This window comes from Trichechus manatus, unplaced genomic scaffold (assembly GCF_000243295.1).
Source record: "Trichechus manatus latirostris isolate Lorelei unplaced genomic scaffold, TriManLat1.0 scaffold00089, whole genome shotgun sequence".
Lineage (NCBI taxonomy): Eukaryota > Metazoa > Chordata > Mammalia > Sirenia > Trichechidae > Trichechus > Trichechus manatus.
Window position 1 is genome coordinate 2,453,015 of NW_004444025.1, and position 21,128 is coordinate 2,474,142.

At 35.9% G+C, this 21,128-nt stretch overlaps 1 protein-coding gene across 4 annotated transcripts in view; it reads left to right on the forward strand.

The window, feature by feature from the left end:
- Positions 1-21,128, forward strand: part of GRIA2 (glutamate ionotropic receptor AMPA type subunit 2) — a 186,360-nt gene that overhangs the window by 158,578 nt on the left and 6,654 nt on the right. The window lies entirely within an intron of this gene.

The window sequence follows — 21,128 nt, forward strand, 5'->3', positions numbered from 1 at the left end:
ATCTGTCAGAGAATATTTATTAGACTGAAGTAATCATTTTAGTGGAAAATATTTGAGTTTTCTTTCTCTGACAGGTTTCTGCCTTTCGCAGATTCCGGCTTTCACAAGTTTTACTGTAATTTCTTCTCTCAGTAGAATAGGACAGATTGAATTCTGTAATTTTTGTGTAGAAAATGATTTTATAAGACATACATGTGTTTTATGTTCTTGTAGAAACTTGGGCTTTTAAGACAGGAAATGATTTTTGTATATAAAATCCTATCGCTGGCCTGTCAATTTATGAAACACAGTTATTAACTCACGGATAGTGAGTGCTTCTTCCTGTTTACCCTGAAATCCCTAGGTAGTACTCTGTTTATTTCATCTGGTCCTCTCCTCTGGAAGGATGAGGGACAGTGTATCCTCTGAATAAATGATCTACCTTGATGATACTAATAGGGAAAGAAGAGATTCTAAAACATTGTCAAAAGAAAAATATTTATCTTTTTATTTAATGAGGTTATATATTATAGATCATTTATTTTCTGAATAAATTTATCTCAGAAGATAAATTTAGCCCAAAAACTAATAATCGTGAATGTATGCTCTTGTGACCCAGCTGATGTAGACTTTTCATAGAGTTAACAAATAGTATAAATGACGTTTTATTAATACAGATGCTCCTTACATGAGTGAAAAAAAAAGTTTTAGATTCTTTTTCATATATATTTATGACATATATATAGTGAGAGAGACAGAGAGAACTCTGGTGATGCAATGGTTAAGTGCTTGGCTGCTAATTTGCTAATTAAAATGTTGATAGTTTAAACCCATCCATGAGCAGCTTTGAGAGAGAAAGACCTGGTGATCTGCTTCTGTAAGATTACAGCCTACAAAACCCTATGGGGCAGTTCTACTTTGTCACTGGGGTTGCTATGAGTCAAAAATTGCCTTGAAGGCACCTAAGAATAACAACTATATGTATAAATAATTGTTATTGTATACACACACATGCACAAACGTACACTCCACTTATCAACTGTCTCATTGTTTGACATTTTGCGTTTCCAACAATAGTAAAAAATCTGCTATCTGACTATTCTGCGCATTAATGACATACCTCTGACAGTAACAAACGCTGAAGCGTGAGGCACGATTAATGCTGGCTGTGTCGTCTCAGCTGGACCATGATTCTCGGTGGTTTGGCAGTTACGTTATACTGCAACTTGGCACTTACGTAATGATCCTCCATTTTGTGATCTTGTATGATCATCTTCCATTCTTGCATAATGCCAATTTTGGAACCTAACCACGTTAATAAGTGAGGAGTGTGTGTGTGTGTGTAATTTGCTATATAGTAATCATGATTGTCAAAGAACTATAACCATCCAGATTATAATTTTAAAGGCAGCACTCATTTTTCAACCCCCTCATTGGCATACGATTTATCTATTCATATTTGCATATAAAGATATTGATTGATATATAATTACAAACTAAAATATTGTATCCATTGCAACAACTTTTCTACAGAACTATATTAAGTGCTATTTTATTAGAGTTACATTTTGTTCTAGTTATTGCTTGCATTTAGTAATATTACACTGTGTTAGTTATCTGGTGCTGCTATAATAGAAATTCCACAAGTGGATGACTTCAACAAACAGAAATTTATTTTTTCACAGTTTAGGAGGTTAGAAGTCTGAATTTAAGGTGCCGGCTCTAGGGCTCTAGCAGAAGGCTTTCTCTGTCTGTTGGCTCTGGAGGAAAGTCCTTGTCTCTTCAGCTTCTGCTTCCTGGTTCCTTGGAGATCTCCACATGTCTTGGCATCTGTCTTAACCCACCTCTCTCTCTCTGCTCCCTGTTTATTCTCTTTTTATATCTCAAAAGAGATTGACTCAAGATACACTCTACACTAATCCTGCCTCATTAACATAACAAAGAAAACCCATTCCCAAATTGGATTATAGCCACAGGCATAGAGGTTCGGATTTACAACATGTATTTTAAGGGGACATAATTCAATCCATAACATACACCATGATTTATTGATATTCTATAAAAACAGATTCCACTAATTCATGTGGTTATTCATACTTATTTTATTGTTTCTGATATAGTTAATGATTTCTCTACAACAGTTACCACATATCACCTATTTATATCCAGACAGAAATATGTATATCCTTCTAGCTTTTTATATACGAATATACATACATATGTATTATATCTTTCAACATCTTTTGGAGATGTAGTGGGTATAGCCACACATACTTCTGTATATGTAGAAAGTTAGTCATTTGAAAAGACACCCTTTATAGACCTGTCACTCATACCTAAATATTTAACTGGTTTATAAAATAGTAGCTGCTAAGTAAATGTTGAGTCAATAAATAGCACTGTAGAGATATAGGTCATATCTAGTACATAGTCTTCTTGCTTAGTGGTTTTGGGGCTAGGTTTTCATGGCAGTCTTTGTAGCTGACAACTCTTGCCCACCCATGGCTTCTCTAGATGGTCTAGGGCAAGTGGACATCACTTCCTCTCTGGCTGGCAGCTTTCCTTTCTCTGACTTTTTACATGTTCTCACCATTTCACAGAACCTCTGAGGACAGCACTGAATGCTTAAAGACTTGAAGGGTATTTAGCTTATGCTGCCTGGGGAGATCTGGTGTTCTGTCCTTTAAGCTAACCTTAGCTGGTTTGATACTATCGGAAAGGTCAAAATTTTGGAGGGTCTTGTCGTTTTTTAAAAAATATTGCAAAGTTTAAGGATCATGCAGTTCATTCAGTAGGGCCCAGATTTATAGAAATACAAACATTAAAAAAAAAAATGTTTAAGAGACCATATTGAATGATGATTTTTTTTTCTTTTTGGTGATAAAATTGCTATGAAACGAAATAGAAAGTATGTGTCTGTTTACTGAATTATGATTTTTGTGCAAAGTGGTAGCTTCTTACAGGGGAAATATGTTATTTTGTCATTCTTTTCTTTCCACAGCCATGCTCTGCAAATGTCAGTATGTTCTCTAGCCATCTAATCATAAAATTTAGAGACTCTCTTAGCTATATAACGGGGAGGGGAGAGCTCACGTTATCAACTGGCTTAGTAATTTAACTCTAATTAGATTGCAGGTCGCTTTCTGTCTATACCACAGAAAAAGCACTCCTTTTCATATTAGCACCTGGTCATGGGTACAGTTATACTAGCAGGAAACATTAAAACAATACAGAATAACTTGGCATTAGTCCCTCATTTCAAAACCCTTCTAACATTTCTGTCTATATGACACGCAGAAGATGAATTTCAGAGTAAATTGTGTAGCTACTTTAGCTGACATAGTGTTCAATTGACTTTATTTTTGTGTTTAAATAAAAGAAACATCTCTGCTTGTCTCTATCGGATTTTTCACCCTAGTTTCCATGGCAATAAACACAGTCCCAGAGCTTTGTAGAGAATAGAAATGGAATTGCACGATCATTTAAAGATATTGGAAAAAATATGAACTAAATATAAACATAGTTGATAACATTTTGAGAATCTTTAACTAAACAATAGAGATTTGAAGGAAAATGTGATAATAAAGTGATTCAGAGTTCACATTTCCAGCAGGTAATTTTGCTCTGAATCCTACTGAGTGATTATCAGAAGCAAAGTAGCTGGTAATAGTGGCTTATTATTTTTACCAGGAAATTAACTTTTGTAAAAATATGGAAATTGGACATATGAAGCAATACCAAATATTGTCAGAGTTCTAAAAAATGATATTTAGGATTATATTTAAAGAAACAAACAGATCCTAGAACCAAGGTAGTGAAGTAAGAAGCTTCATGCTCCCGTACTCCCATAGAAAAGTAAAAACACAAGAAGAAAATGACAGTACTAGTATTGTGGGAATTGGAGCAAGCAGCAACAGCATGATAAATGGAGAAAAGATTGACATCGTCAAAGATTTCATTTGACTTGGATTCACAGTCGACACCCGTGGAAGCAGCAGTCAGGAAATCAAACAGTGTATTTCATTGGGCAAATATGCTGCAAAGAACTGTTTAAAGTGTTAAAGGCAAAGATGTCCATTTGAGGACTAAGATGTGTCTGACCCAAGCCATGGTGTTTTCAGTCGCCTCATACACATGCGAAAACTGGACAATGAATACGGAAGACCAAAGAATTAATGCCTTTGAATTATGGTACTGGCGGAGAATATTGAATACCATGGACTGCCAGAAGAATGAACAGGTCTGCCTTGGAAGAAATACAGCCAGAGTGCTCCTTGGAAGTGAGGATGGCGATAATTCCTTTCACACACTTTGGACATGTTGTCAGGAGGGACAAGTCCCTGGTCCCTGGAGAAGGACACCATGCTTGGTAAAGTAGAGGGTCAACAAAAAAGAGGAGGACCATGGAGGAGATGGATTGACACAGTGGCTGCAATGATGGGCTCAAATATAACAGGGATTGTGAGGATAGCGCAGGACCAGGTAGTATTTCGTTCTGTTGTATGCAGGGTCGCTATGAGTCGGAACCAGCGCTATGGCACATAACAACAACAGCAGCAGCAGCAGCATTGTGGGAACTCTGGTGAACAGTTGAGGTTACTACAACTGGACAAAGGTTTGTAGAATGTAAGAAGACGCTGAGACTTGTTTTTTCTGATACTGGCTAGAGTACTACCCTCGCCCATGCTCTGCAGCCAGGTAGAAGTGGCAGCCACATCTCCAGCTTGAGATCTTGGCCCCTAGTTCTGAAGTGAGTAGAGTGTACTTTGTTAACAAAGTATATTTTTTGCCTGTTTGAATCAGTGAAATGACTACCTAAAGGATGAAAGCCAGTGCTTGTCTCCATTCCATCCATCTTAGTGGTCATTCAGCATGGAGAAGTGGCAGACATACCCTGAGGCGCTGTGAGACACACTGAAGCACCATCATTTGCTTGAGGCAAAGGACGGCGATCCAGATGGTGGGAATGGGAATGTTGACAAAGATAGAGAAATTATAAAAAGAAACTCAGCAGACATAAACAGTTCAGCAGAGGGGTTCAGCAGCTGATTTGAGTAGGCATAAGAATCAGCGAACTTTAAGATAGGACATTTGAAATAAAAGATAGGTTCTTTCTTCAGACAGAAGAACAGAAAGAGAAAATATTAAATCAAAGTGAACAGAGCATAAAAGACTTATGGGACACCATGAAATGGATCAGTATACATGTTATAGGAGTCCCAGGAGGTGAGGAGAAAGAGAAAGGGGCAAAAAGAACATTTGAAAAAATAATGGCTTAAAACTTTCCAAACTTGACAAAAGAAATGAATTTGCACATTCTTGAAGCTCAAAGAACCCCGAGTAGGCTAAATACAACGGGAACCACTCAGAGACATATTATAATCAAACTGTAGAAAACCAAAGATACAGAGACAATTTTAAAAGTAGCAAGAGTAAAGCAAACCATCATGTACAAGGGAGCTGCAGAGACTAAGTGTTTATTTCTTCTCTGAAACCATTGAGGCCAGAAGGCAGTGGGATGATATATTCAAAGTGCTGAAAGAAAAATCTGTCGTCAAAGAATCCTGTACCCAACAACAATTTTCTTCAAAAGTGATGGTGAATTTAAGACATAACCAGGTAAACAAGAGCTGAGGGAGTTTGTTAGTAAAAGATAAAGACACCAGATAATAACTCAAAGCTATATGGAGAAATAAAGATCTTTGGTAAAGGTAATTTCAAGAGTAAACATAAAGCCTATTTTGCTGTACTTTTTTTGGTTTGTAACTACATTTGTTCTGCATGATATAAAATATAAATAATAATTATAAATACGTAACACTGGGTGTATAATATACAAAATACAACATGTGGCATCAACAACGTAAAGGCAGAAGGAGGCCAGTATAGGAACAGTTTTTGTATATTATATGTTATTGAAGTTGTCCAAGGATTTCATTTTACTTGGATCCACAATCAACACCCATGGAGGCAGCAGTCAAGAAATCAAACAACCTATTGCATTGGGCGAATCCTCTTTAAAGTGTTGAAAAGCAAAGATATCACTTCGAGGACTAAGGTACTTGACCCAAGCCGTATTTTCAGTCACCTCATATGCATGCAAAAGCCGGACAATGAATAAGGAAGACCAAAGAAGAATTGATGCCTTTGAAGTTTGGTGTTGGCAAAGAATATTGAATATACCACGGACTTCCCGAAGAACAAACAAATCTGTCTTGGAAGAAGTACGTTCAGAATGCTCCTTACAAGTGAGGATGGTGAGACTTTTTCTTACGTATGTGGACGTGTTATTAAGAGGGTCCATTCCCTGGAGAAGGACATCATGCTTGGTAAAGTAGATGGTCAGTGAAAAGGAGGAAGACCCTCAATGAGATGGATTGATACAGTGGTTCAACAATGGGCTGAAAATAACAATGATTGTGAGGATGGTGCAGGACCAGGCAGTGTTTCATTCTGTTGTACACAGGGTCGTTATGAATTCGAACTGACTTGATGGCACCTAACAACAACAAACAACACAATAATATTTGTAGATATCAACACATCTCTTTCAGTAATGGATAGAACATGTGGACAGAAGAGCAACAAAGAAATAGGGGACCTGAAAGACAATATAAAGCAATTAGACCTAACAGACATATATAGAAAACTTCCACCATCTACAGCAGCATATATATTCTTCTCCAGTACATATGAATTCTTCTCCAGGATAGACCATGTGTCAGGTTATAAAGCAAGCCTTAATAAATTTCAAGATTAAAATCATACAAAATATCTTCTCTGACCATAGTGGAATGAAACTAGACATCAGTGATGGAAGGAAAACTGAAAAAGTCACAAATGCATGGGAATTAATCAACATACCACTAAACAACCAATGCATCAAAGATAGTATCATAAGGGAAATCAGAAAACAGTTAAAGAATAATGAAAATGAAAGTAAAACATACCAACTCTATGGGGTTTTAAATGCCTGCGATCTTTCAAAAATAGACCACTAGGCTTCTTCCAAGGTGCCTCTGGGTGAACTTGAAGCTCCAATCTTTTGGTTAGTAGCCGAGTACTTAATCATTTGTGCACCTCAGGAGTCCAGTGCCAACAAACTAGATAACCTAAATGAAATGGATAAGTTTCTAGAAATACACAAACTATCTAAATTGACTCAAGAAATAATAGAAAATTACAACAGACCTATAACAAAGGAAGAGATTAAAGTAGTATCAAAAACCTCCCAACAAAAAGTCCAGGACCAAATGGCTTCATTGGTGAATTCTACTGAACATTTAAAAAAGAACTGGCACCAATTCTTCACAAACTCTTCCAAAGAATAGAGGAGGAGGGAACACTTCCTAACTCATTCTAGGAGGCTAGCATTACCCTGATACCAGAGTCAGGTAAAGATACCAGAAGAAAAGAAAACAATAGACCAATATCCTTCATGAATGTAGATTAAAAAATCTTCAAGAAAATATTAGCAAACTAAATCCAAAAGCATATTAAAGGGATTATACACCATGATCAAGTGAAATTTATATCAGGAATGCAAGGGTGGTTTCAACATAAAAGCAACCAATGTAATATCCCACATTAAAAGAAAAAAAATCTTTTCAATTGATGCAGAAAAGGGATTTTAAAAATCCAACACCCTTTTATGATAAAAGTTTTCAGCAAACTATGAATAGAAGAGACATTTCTCAACATGATAAAAGTCATTTATGAGAAACCCACAGAGAACATACTCAATGGTGAAAGACAAAAACTTTCCCGCTAAGATCAGGAACAGAACAAGGCCAAGGATGCCTGCTTTCACCTATGCTAGTCAACATTTTAGCTAAAGTTCTAGCCAGAACAATTAGGCAAGAAAAAGAAATAAAAGACATGTACAATGGAAAAGAAGAAGCAAAACTATCTCTATTCACAGATAACATGATACTATATATATAGACAATCACAAAAAATTCATAAGAAAGCTACTACAGCTAATAAGCAAATTTACCAAAGTTGAAGGATGCAAGATCAAGACAGAAATCAGTTGTGTTTTATACCGGCAACAATCCAAAAATTAAAAATATAAACAAAACAAATAAACAACAAAAAACAAAACAAAAATTTCCCTTTACCATAGTATCTAAACGAATAGAATGTCTAGGAATAAATTTAACGAAGGAGAGGAAAGACCCTTGCACTCAATAGTGTTAAACCCAAAACCTGTTGCTGTCAAATTGATTTCAACTCACAGTCACCCTATAGGACAGAGTAGAACTGCCCCGTAGGGTTTCCAAGGCTATAAATCATTACAAAAGCAGACAGCCACATCTTTCTCCCTCAGAGCAGCTGGTGGGATCAAACTACTGACCTTTCAATTAGCAGTCGAGCTCTTAACCACTGAGCCACCAGGGCTCGGTTATAAAGACAAATGAAATTCTGATGCACGCCACCACATGGATGAAAATATGCTAAGTGAATTAAGCCAGACACAAAGGAACCGATATTGTCCGACTCCACTTCTGTGAAATATCTAGAATAGGTAAATCCATTGAGATAAAAGAAGATGAGTGATTACTGTGGCGTTGAAGGGATGGGAAACGGAAGGAATGGATGTTGTGGAAGGATCAGAAGTTCTGCCTCTTAGCATATCCGTCTGGTTCAGATCATTGGCCATGAGAAGAATACAAAAATACAACAAGGAAAACACGTATTTCCCATCCATTTTACTAAAGTAATTTAAAAAATTCTCTCGGAGAGAAAGCAAGGTTAAAAGTTGAAAGGTCATCTTTACATTATACATCCTAAATACATTTTTGTAAAACAGATAAATACACCAAACCTCATTTAACTGAGATCCCTTAAAAAAGAAAAAAGAAAGAAAGAAAAGAAAAGAAACAAAGCAAGAACCTGTCTAAGTTACTTACTGCCGCCATAACACAAATAGCACAAGTGGGTAACTTTAAAAAACAGCAATTTATTTTCTCACAATTCTGGAGGCTAAAAGTCAAAATCAGAATCTCAGCTGTGTCAAGTCCTTCCTTTTTGGTAGCCCCTTGGTTCCTTGGTGTTCCTTGGATTGTAGCCCATCCTTTGTCTTCCCCCCATGTGTGTGTCTTTGTGTATGTAAATTTTAATGTGACTAGTATATTATAAAGAAGCCCTGGTGGCACAATGGTTAAGCACTGAGCTGCAAACCAAATGGTTGGTGGTTTGAACCCACGAGCCACTCTGCAGGAGAAAAGACCTGGCAATCTGCTCCTTAAAGATTACAGCCTAGGAAACCCTATGGGGCAGTTTTACTCTGTCCTATATGGTCAACTTGATGGCACGCAACAACAGTATATTATAATATAATATGACATACATGAGATTGTCCTTTCTTAACTGTATACATAAAGTCATTGTCCGATACTACTTTTCTCCAAATCATTTTCTTACTAGTCCTGAAATTATGTTTTCATACCCCTCATCCATGTGCCGGCAAGAATGGAAGCTTTAATGAAATCCTTGTATATGGAAGCCAATGTCTTATGATGAAACACCTTTGGTCTAACCTTTTATTAGAAAGATTTATTTCAGTGACCTTAAAACATTTTTTTTTCCAGGATACAGATATACTTTCTGCATATGAATTACTAGCGTGACATTTGAGGGTAAGAACAATGGAAAATATTGTAGTCTTTGATTTACCAAAGGGATTCATACCGATAAGCCAAGGAGTGCAATACGTCTGATATATGTATTAGTGGTATTTTCCTTGGTATTTTCTGACTTTTGCAAACATACTTCCTTTTATGTTACTTCTCGTGAAATCCAGGGTTTTTTGTTTGTTGGCTTATTTTAATATCAAATTCAGTCCTGTGATTATTTCTATAATTATTTTTTTTATTAAATAAGATTGCTAGATGAAACTTAGTCCTTGTATTGGACGTTCTTCTTTGCTTTCTTTTTTTGTACCCCCAGAGTATTGAAATACTACTCTGGAGCCTAGCAGAGGGACATGTGGTGGCATTTGCTAAAGCCATCAGAGCTTGTTATAGGACACAGTGCAAAAGGAAAAGATCTCACTGTCTTTTAAATTAGAAGAGTTGGCCAACACAAACCAACTGCATACTTTTCAAGTGATTATGAAAGCCCACACTTAATGATTTACTCCTGTATAGGTGTTATTAAGGTTGGATCAAGAAGCTCAGTTATTTTAGCAGCCACTCTCACATTGCTGGTAAGTCCCTTCTTCTGTACAGGGATCTCTGATGGCATCAACATTCTTGTCTTTAAACACAGAAGTTGAATTGCAAATTACCTCTCAAATTGTGCTCATATTTAAAATATTATGACATTTATTAAGTTAATCATGCCTTATAAATGTTAACTTGACACTTTTCTTAACATTTTATTCCAGTTTTTATTGTTATTGTCTTCAGAAAGTTCTTATGAAAGTAAAGCTTGCCTCCTAAGTATTTTCATTCAATGGTCCTGATTCTGACGTTAGTAATTGTTTTCTTTTCCATATGACAGATGCATCAAATATGTGAAGATAACTATCATCTCTTCTGTGTATTTTCTCACCTCTAGTCCAAGAATTCGGAGTTCCCATAGCCGTTCTTCATTAAATTATATTTTCAAATCCCTCATCCTGGTCTTTTATATCTTTTTTTTTAAATCATTTTTTATTTTCAAAATGAAAAGTGTTACAAAAACACTTCTGTTGTAGTAAGCAGGAAGAAAAATGAGCCAAATGCTTCAATTTCCTGTAGGTTAGTCAATGTTATTCTTAAAGTGTGGTATCTAGAACTAAGCTGTTACCTCATCTACGTATAGAGATCTTGACCAGAGTATAAAAATTCAAACTTCAGACCCATTTCAGCCTTCACTCTTGTGTTCTTCAGCCAACACAGTGTTTGCATTAAAACAAAACGAACAAAAAATGGAAAGCCTTTAACTAGTGCATATACTCTGCAGTAGCTACAGTCTTACCATTCCTTAGTAACCCAGCCTTGCGTGTTGCACCCACTTACATATGGTGCTTGGTTCTCAAGGTGTTTGAGATTACAACCCTTTGATGCAGATTCTAACTTCTATTTAAAAACCTTCAAGTTTTTTAGCTTTAGTGGTAGCTTCATCATAGTACTGTTTTGCTCTAAACTTGTCGCTTACTGAAAATCAGGGTGATTTTTATATGAATAACCATAAGCCTCAGGTCTTCCATCCCGTGAATATGCAGTTGATTAAAGCCACATGCACAGATTTGGCATGCATCTTGGTACATTTCTTCTTAGTTTTTGGATTATTGACCCAAGTCCATAAAATAAAAATATCGGTTCTGTCATCTATTATAATATCACTCAGTATTATGTTACCTGCAAATCTGAAACATTTGCCATTTATATCTTCATCCAAATTGTTGACCAAGATACTGAACACAATGGGGATAAACACGGAATCAGTGGTATAATAGCAATTTCCCTTCAGATCATTATCTGCATATTAATAAATAATAATCAATAATCTTTGGGTATGATTGCTATTTCAATGATAAGGCCCTCTAATATTACTAACCCTAACTCTCTAATATGAGATATTTTGTCAGATGAATTGATGAGACTCAAGATAGTCCATGTTCACAATAGACCTTGAATGGACCAGTTTTGTAAGCTTACTTAAAATATGTGATCAAGAGCAATCACTTGCTCTTTCTCTTGCATTATCAATTCATGTTATATGTGCATGTATGCACATATAATTAATACATAATATATAAATCAGTCTGGCAACTGTACCTGGTTGAACCAAACTCTAATTAGGACATTTCAGTAATGATATCATTTACCATCCATAAGAGAATAAAAACATACAGAAATTTTATTTGCAATTTAAACTTGAAGACATTGTTTTCCAAGCAGGAAATTAGCCAAAGGTTATGATTCTATTAATAGTATATGCATTCCACTGACTCCATATTTCTCACATTTGAAAGTAATACCGAAAGAAAGCTGGGAGACTTTGGCTTAGTTTTACTTCCGGTTGATTAAAATGCTGCAACATATCTATTTTATTTGCACATCAGCTTATTTATTAATAAATTATTCACAAATGTTTAACTGGATTTTTCTAAATTTTATAATAGAGTTGTCAAGTGACTTTTTCTTCTTAACAGAACATTATTTATCTAAATGCCATGCCTGAGCTCTTACGCCTGTCATCTGTATTGGAGATTTGGATATACAGTTTTTATTTCTGCTTCTTCTAAGGGCTAACAAACTGTGCTAATTTAGGCAAGTTACTTAATCTTTCTGAGTCTTACCCCTTTTATTCCTAAAGGAAAGGGTCTGGGACATAATTTTTTTAAGGTCCATTCTAGTGCTAATCATTTGATAATTTGAAGCTGCTAAAAATACTTTAATGTATTTTCTTTCCTAACTACTTTTTAATTTTTAAGAAACAAAGAAATAGAATCATTTCAGTGCTAGAAAAAGACATTGTAATGTGAATCTCTTTAATGTTATTTGAGAATTGACTTTATTTAAAATAATAGATTGCACATACATAAAAACAAATCAAATCTACATTTATATATTTTATTAACTGTAATCCTTTAGAGATAATTTATTGCATTTAAATACAAATGAGAGAAACATTGTGGGAATCTATATAAAATGTTCATAATTACATCATATATCTGAATTTTTTAATGATTTCAAAAATATTTTTCATGGTCTTGATTTATGACTTCGTGAAATTGGTAATTTGAAAAGAATTCTTTTTATTTTCAATTTGAAGAGTTATAGTGTTAAACTGTAAATTTTAATGAAGCGAGGTGAGCAAAGGAACGTCTAACAAAATATTTTTATTTGGCTTCATTCAAGTGTTTCCCTTCAGTAGTCCCTCTGGAGGGACAAGATGGACTACCTTTTAGGCATTTTACTCCCTTTCAAATAACCTAAAACAAATACTTTTCAATTAGGTCAAAGAGATAAACAATGTTTGTCTCAAAATTCTCATGAATGGAATTGTTTTTTACTAGGGGAATCCCTTAAAACAAGACCCCTTACGGTGATGGACAAAGTCATGGAAGTAGATAATCCTATTCTTATCCTCAAGCTTTGATTCTACCAGTCTCAGGAATAGTTATCCATTTGCTGTAAAGCTTACATCTCTACCTGGGCCTCTAGTAATATCTCTTTTCAATCAAGACTTTGCTCTAAACTTGATACCTAATAAGGTCTTCCATTTTTGTCCTCTCCACGGGCTCCTTCTTCCTGGCCTTCAGTCTATGCTCAGATTTCCCTAATTTTGGAAAAATCCTTCGCATGACCGTGTTCTCTTTTATGTCCTATTTCTCTTTTTCCTTTCCTTTAGCTTATAGATTTATTGCCTAGAGCCTCCCTTTTCAATTTTAGCAACTTTCTCTTTAACCCCTTTAAATCTGGTCTCCCTCATAATTCTCTGTGGAAATTGCATTCCTGTTGCCGTGATGGGCAAATTCAGATGCTTTGTGCCTGTGTTTTCAGAACTAGACTGCATTTCAGACCATTGTGCAAATTCTTTTGGCCCTTTTTACTCCCTTAGTTTGTGGGATCCCAGTGCTTTCTCATATTTTCTCCTATTTCTCTATCCACTTTGTTGCTTCCTCCATTGGCTTTTTAACTTCTACAGAAGACCAAGTAGTAAGGATACATGCTTTTCTTCTAGTACAATTTCTATTTGTTTCAGAGAAATAATTTTACAATCATTTCAATTTAAATATCATGCACATATAATGGCTGTTCCAACTACTGAAAGATGAAACTTTAAAAGTCAACACTGTTTTAGCTTCGTTCAGAAATTCTAATGATGGACAACACAGAAAGTGAAAGTGAAAATACCGAAATTTTCTTAATTCAATTTGACTATATGGTGTTTATGTCGGAAATTACATCTAAATAGATGATGGACCACTATATATATTTTGGGGCAGTATATCTTGGAGCAACCCTACTGGTAAGAAATCGAAATTCCAGTCTTTGCTTGAGAATTATTTAAATGTCAATCTCACATATGTGATTACAGCTCAGAAACATTCAGACATTTCGTAAGGATTGCAGATTTTCAACAGCAGATAATGACAGAATGAGACCTCTGTGAGATTCTTTCGTTGCCTGCCAACTCTAGTGGTTTCCAGGGACAAGTTGAGTCTCTGTCGAATCTATAATGAAGTAATCAGCCATGCTGTGAGTTCCACAGGAAGGCTAAAGGACCAGACAAAAAAGTGAAATCCTAAAATGAATGATAGTTACCTTTTGTCTTAAGTACACATTTGCATAGAACCACAACCAAATGGACTAGAAAATATAGGTGATTCATTCATCTATGACACCCTAACTTCACATTTAGGAAGTTTTCGGTCAAATTCTTCCACTCTCAGATAATTACCTTGTAAGTTGTTGCATTGCTTCAGATATGACTTTTCTAGAAAAAAAAAGGACAGGATTTCATTAAAATTATCTCTATTCTTGTTTGAAGTAATGGAGAGCACAGTTCTAAAGACTGTAATAATGTACTTATGGTGTGAAATCATGTTGTGAATTTGGAAATAACTTCCATTCTAGTAAAAATTTATCAGCTGAGATGGTGAAAAGGTCTTTTGATATTTTATTAGAAGTTAGTGCATACATAAGATTTTTTTTTTTCAAAGTCAACTGTGTAAGTATTAACAGAACAAGCAGTGAAAAATGTGTCAAGGCAACACATATACTCCCTACTAATTTAAAAAAAAAAAAAAGTTTCATAAAAATAGTTATTATTTCCTTTTAAAAGTCATTTTTTTCCATAAGGAGGTAAAAAGACTTAGTTAGCTGGCAGAAAAATTAATGCTTATATTACTGTATATGAGGAAGAAATAAAATTAAATTAAGATGATTATTGGCCTTCTCCACAGAAAAGGAATTCATCTTCAATTAGGTATAATAACTTCATAAGGATTTCGTTTATATGGATCTTCCCCAAGAATGCTGTACAATGAACATATTTTTCTGTTTTCTAAGTAGATGTTAAAATTTCACACTACTATTTTCTGTGAAATATTAGTCATATTGATGTGCCTATTAATAATATCAAACCATGGAAAGGGATTTGAACAGCTATGTTCAAAGAACCTTGACTCCTCAAGAAACACAGGGAAGTAAAGACTATTGTCCCTGATCAAGCTATAGGCACAAACAGAATGCAATGGCAGATGTCATCCTGATGAATTCACTTCACTTTGCCATACTTCCTGAAAGAATGGTTGTCCTTGATTTAACATTTAAACTTAATATAATATAGTTCCCCATTGGCTTATTTGCACCCAGAAACCAAACCCGTTGCTGTCGAGTGTTAAGTCAATTCAGACTGTTGTTGAGACTTAAAAACAAACAAACTAGCAAAACTATATACTGAGTCTATTTAAATTTGGTGAAAAGCAGTACTTAGATTTGAGAGGAAGGTGAAAAATGGAAGTTCAAGGATTCCTGAGAAAGACTTAGAACTTTTATCTAGGGCCATCTTGTTACCAGGAGATGGGAAACCAATGTTCTGGCCCTTCCTGTTCCTTCTGTATTGCATAGTGCTTTTCTCTCAGGACCTAGAACTCAGACTAGTATTACAAATGATGGGAAAGTGAGTGATTTATTTGAAAAGTCAGTATGGTTTGTCTATGTTCTCCCTTCTACGGAGCTACAATATGTTCTAATTTAGACATTGGTTAGGAGACATTGCCTGGCACTCACCTTCAAAGTCCACACAAAAGGGCTAATTGAGGCAATGTGGTCAGTGCTTGATTTTTATTGTCCGGAAAATTGCTGCAATTTCTGCATGCTTTTCATTGTAGAACAATGTGTACATGTAACATGAATTGCTAGAACCCAGCATTTTAACAGCAGAACACTATTTATATATGTTACCTTAGTTAGTCAAGAGGCTGGAGAGGTTAGGAGAACTGTCGTGTCCTCTCCAGGGAGCAGCATCAGGTAGTCGATTAACGTACACATTAGGTCAAACTAAACATTGTCCTCTAAACTAACCTGGCAAAAAATAACCATGATTTATCATATGGGCTCTCAGATGGGAAGACTGGAGGATGGCTTTGGGTTGCTTTTGGATACCTTTTCTGCTGCCTGCTTTTTTGATTACTGTAGTCTTGAAGAAGAGCAAGATATTTAGTCATTACCTGTTTACCTACTTAGTTAAGACTAACAATTCTCCTGCTGTTGTTAATAAAAAATTAAGTACAGATCCTTTGAACTGTTTCTCAGTAAGAATGCAGCAGATTTTTCTTGTTCTTCTCAAGAAAAAAAATGTTTCAATCAATAAACCTCTGCCCTAATGATTGATAGTTTTCAATATAACACTCAGGATTATACTGTTTGTGAATTACCCTAATTGTGCACCTTTAGCCAAATCTGCCCCCACGCATCTGTCAGTTTGTCGTACTGTGGGGTGTGTGTGTTGCTGTGATGCTGGAAGCTATGCTACCGGTATTTAAATACCAGCAGGGTCACCCATGATGGAAAGGTTTTAGCTGAGCTTCCAGACTAAGATGCACTGGGAAGAAGGACCTGGCAGTCTACTTCTGAAAAGATTTAGCCAGTGAAAACCTTACGAATAGCAGCTGAACATTGTCTGATATAGTGCTGGAAGATGAGCCCCCCAGGTTGGAAGGCACTCAAAATATGACTGGGAAAGAGCTGCCTCCTTGAAGTAGAGTCGACCTTAATGACGTGGATGGAGTCAAGCTTTCAGGACCTTCATTTGCTGATGTGGCATGACTCAAAATGAGAAGAAAGAGCTACAAACATCCATTAATAATCAGAACCTGGAATGTATGAAGTACGAATAAAGGAAAACTGGAAATTGTCAAAAATGAAATGGAATGCATAAAGATCAATATCCGAGGCATTGAGCTGAAATGGACTGGTATTGGCCATTTTGAATCAGACAATCATTTGGTCTACTATGCTGAGAATGACAGCTTGAAGAGGAATGGTGTTGATTCGTCGTCAAAAAGAACATTTCAAGATCTATCCCGAAGTGCAATGCTATCAGTGACAGGATAATATCCATATGCCTACAAGGAACACCAGTAAATATGACTATTGTTCAAATGTATGCACCAACCACTGAGGCCGAAGATGAAGAAACTGAAGATTTTTGCCAACTTCTGCAGCCTGAAACTGATCAAACATGCAATCAGGAGGCACTGATAATTACTGGTGACTGCAATGCAAAAGTTGGAAACGAAGAAGGATTGGTAGTTTGACAATACGGCCTTGATGATAGAAACGATGCTGGAAATCCCATGATTGAATTTTGCAAGAGCAACGACTTCTTCACTGCAAATACCTTTTTTCACCAACATAAACAGCGACTATACACATGGACCTTGCCAGATGGCATAGACAAGAATCAAACTGACTACATTTGTAGAAAGAGAGATGAAAAAACTCAATATCATCAGTCAGAACAAAGCCAGGGGCTGATTGCAGATCAGACCATCAATTACTCATATGCAAGTTCAAGTTGAAACTAAAGAAAATTAAAACAAGTCCACAAGCACCAAAGTATGGCCTTGAGTATATCCCACCTGAATTTAGAGACCATCTCAAGAATAGATTTGACCGAAGACCAGATGAGTTATGGATTGACACCAAGGACATCATACACAAAGAAAGCAAGAGGTTATTAAAGAGGCAGGAGAGAAAGAAAAGACCAAAATGGATGTCAGAAGAGACTCTGAAACTTGCTCTTGAATGTCTAGTAGCTAAAGCCAAAGGAAAAAGGAATGAAATAAAAGAGCTGAACAGAAGATTTCAAAGGATGGCTTGAGAAGACAGAGTGAGGTATTATGATGACACGTGCAAAGACCCAGAGATAGAAAACCAAAAGGGAAGAACATGCTCAGCATTTCTCAAGCCGAAAGAACTGAAGGAAAAATGCAAGCCTCAAGTTGCAATAGTGAAAGATTCCACGAGGAAAATATTAAATGATGCAGGAAGCATCAAAAGAAGATGGAAGGAATACACAGTCACTATACCAAAAAGAACTGGTCAACGTTCAACCATTTCAGGAGGTAACGTGATCAGGAACCGATGGTACTGAAGGAAGAAGTCCGAGCTGCACTGAAGGCATTGGCGAGAAACAAGTCTCCCAGAATTGATGGAATACCAACTGAGATGTTTCAACAAATAGATGCAGCCCTGGAAATGCTCACTGGTCAATGCCAAGAAATTTGGAAGACAGCTACCTGGCCAACTGACTGGAAGAGATCCATATTTATGCTTATTCCCAAGAAAGGTGATCCAACTGACTGCGGAAATTATTGAATAATATCATTAATATCCCATGCAAGCAAAATTTCGCTGACGATCATTCAAAAGTGGCTGTAGCAGTATATCAACAGGGAACTGCCAAAAATTCAAGCAGGATTTAGAAGAGGATGTGGAACCAGGGATATCGTTGCTGATGTCAGATGGATCCTGGCTGAAAGCAGAGAATACCAGAAACATGCTTACCTGTGTTTTATTGACTATGCTAAGGCATTCGACTGTGTGGATCATAACAAGTTATGGATAACATTTTGGAGAACGGGAATTCTGGAACACTTAATTGTGCTCATAGGGAATCTGTACATGGATCAAGAGGCAGTCGTTCAAACAGAACAAGGGGATACTGCATGGTTTAAGTCGGGAAAGGTGTGCTTCGGGGTTGTATCCTTTCACCATACCTATTCAGTCTGTCTGCTGAGCAAATAATCTGAGAAGCTGGACTATATAAAGAAGAATGGGGTATCAGAATTGGAGGAAAATGCATTAACAACCTGCATTATGCAGATGACACAACCTTGCTTGCTGAAAGTGAAGAGGACTCGAAGCACTTACTGATGAAGATCAAAGACCACAGCCTTCAACATGGATTACACCTCAACATAAAGAAACAAAAATCCTCACAACTGGACCAATAAGCAACATCAGGATAAATGGAGAAAAGCTTGAGATTGTCAAGGATTTCATTTTGCTTGGATCCACAATCAACACCCATGGAAGCAGCAGTCAAGAAATGAAAAGATGCATTACATTGGGCAAATTGGCTGCAAGAGGTCTCTTTAAAGTGTTAAAAAGCAAAGATGTAACCTTGAGGACTAAGGTGCGCCTGACCCAAGCCATGGTATTTTCAATTGCTTCCTATGCATGCGAAAGCTGAACAACGAATAAGGAAGACCGAAGAAGAATTGACGTCTTTGAACTGTGGTGTTGGCGAAGAATCTTGAATATACCATGGACTGCCAAAAGAATGAACAAATCTGTCTTGGAAGAAGTACAGCCAGAATGCTCCTTAGAAGCAAGGATGGTGAGACTACGTCTCACACACTTTGGACATGTTGTCAGAAGGGATCAGTCCCTGGAGAAGGTCGTCATGCTTGGTAAGGTAGAGGGTTAGCAAAAAAGAGGAAGACCCTCAAGGAGATGGATTGACTCAGTGGCTGCAACAGTGGGCTCAAGCATAGCAACCACTGTGAGGATGCTGCAGGACCGGGCACTGTTTTGTTCGGTTGTGCAGAGTCGCTATGAGTCAGAACCGACTGCACGGCACCTAACAACAACAACTCTAACAATAAGAAGCCAAATCTCTTCAAAGAAATACTTCTTGAAGAGAGATGGTCATGAGTGCATTGTATCAACTTTGTTCAGCAAGTAACAAAGTAAATTGACAGCTGAGACAAGTGAATTAATCCACTGGAAAAAAAATATATGTTAAAAAAATTCTGACTTACGGGAGAAAAAAACAAAAAACTACTTTCAGCTTTATGCTGTATCAGCAATGTGTGTTTTAAGGTTTTAGAAAATTCATGTATTTTATTAATCTGCAATTACAACATAAAGTTCTGCTCAGTTAAAAAAGAAGTGTCAATGTGTCATGTATGTTATAACATATGAAGCCTGATAATTAAAAATATGTGACTGCTTTAGCTTAACAGAACTTGTATATCTAGTTGAATTAACATGTCGGAACGTTTATGTCTTCTAACTGATTCAAAGCTGCAAAGACAGAGATTGTATGGCTCAGTCTCAACATTACAGCTAGATCCATTTTTCTAGATTACGTTCTAAAGTCCTTTAATCTTTGAAAATTATATATATATGTATATGAACAACTTTAAAATCAACAGGAAAGCTTTTATAAATGTAACTGGGAATTTTTCATCACCTAATTTTATTTTTGATACGGTTCAAGTTATTAAAATGTCTGTTCAAAGATTTATTCTTTAAAGAGAAGTCGTCTCGTTTTTAATTTTGATTTTTTTTTTTTTTTTTACTTCATTGCTAAATTTTGGATTTTCTCTGACGGACTTTCATATTTATTAATGTATTTTATGTAATATTTTACTGCCCCCAAATTCACATTTCAAATATTGAATAATTGATATGTTTAATGGAGAATTTAATAAAATAATTGTCTAATTTCGTTTGAACTCTTCATCTGCCTACAAATTCGTTCCAAAACATTTTGAGATCATTTATTTTTATGGAAATGTACATTTAAAAAAAACTTCAAAGCCTTCTATTTACACTTGACCCTAGATTTTCACCAAAATACAGTGCTAAAGCTGCCAGAATCCCGAAGGTAGCATTTTAAACTAATTTGGATTTACAGCATATATCTATTTAAAATAAATTGATTTAGCCTTGCTGTCTCCGTACAGGGGAAAGAAAAATCTCATGGGTTTTAAAAGTAAGGTTTCAATGTCACGTTTCCATTTCAAACCTCCTACGTCAGAATAACAAAAAGAGTTTATTCAGAGACACCTTCTTAAGATGGATTAAAAGCAGTTGAGAAAATTGTGAATAGAAAAATAAGCAGACATTCAAATGCTCTTATTTTCCAACTCTAGGACCAGTTTCTTTTAACTCTGGATAGAAAATATTAAATGACTTTTCTGATGTCTATCTTTGCTCTTGAGTAAATTAATTTTAAGATAAACTTTTTTAAATCATACTGCTGCAGTTACCTCTTCTCTCTTTCATATCTGTCACTCCTAAGATTATTGTTTTTTCCAGAATATATTGAAATAAACTGTATCTAATTTTTGAATATTTGAAAGAAAAAGTTTTCTGATTGATTAAAAGAAAGTGTCAGCGGCCAGAGAT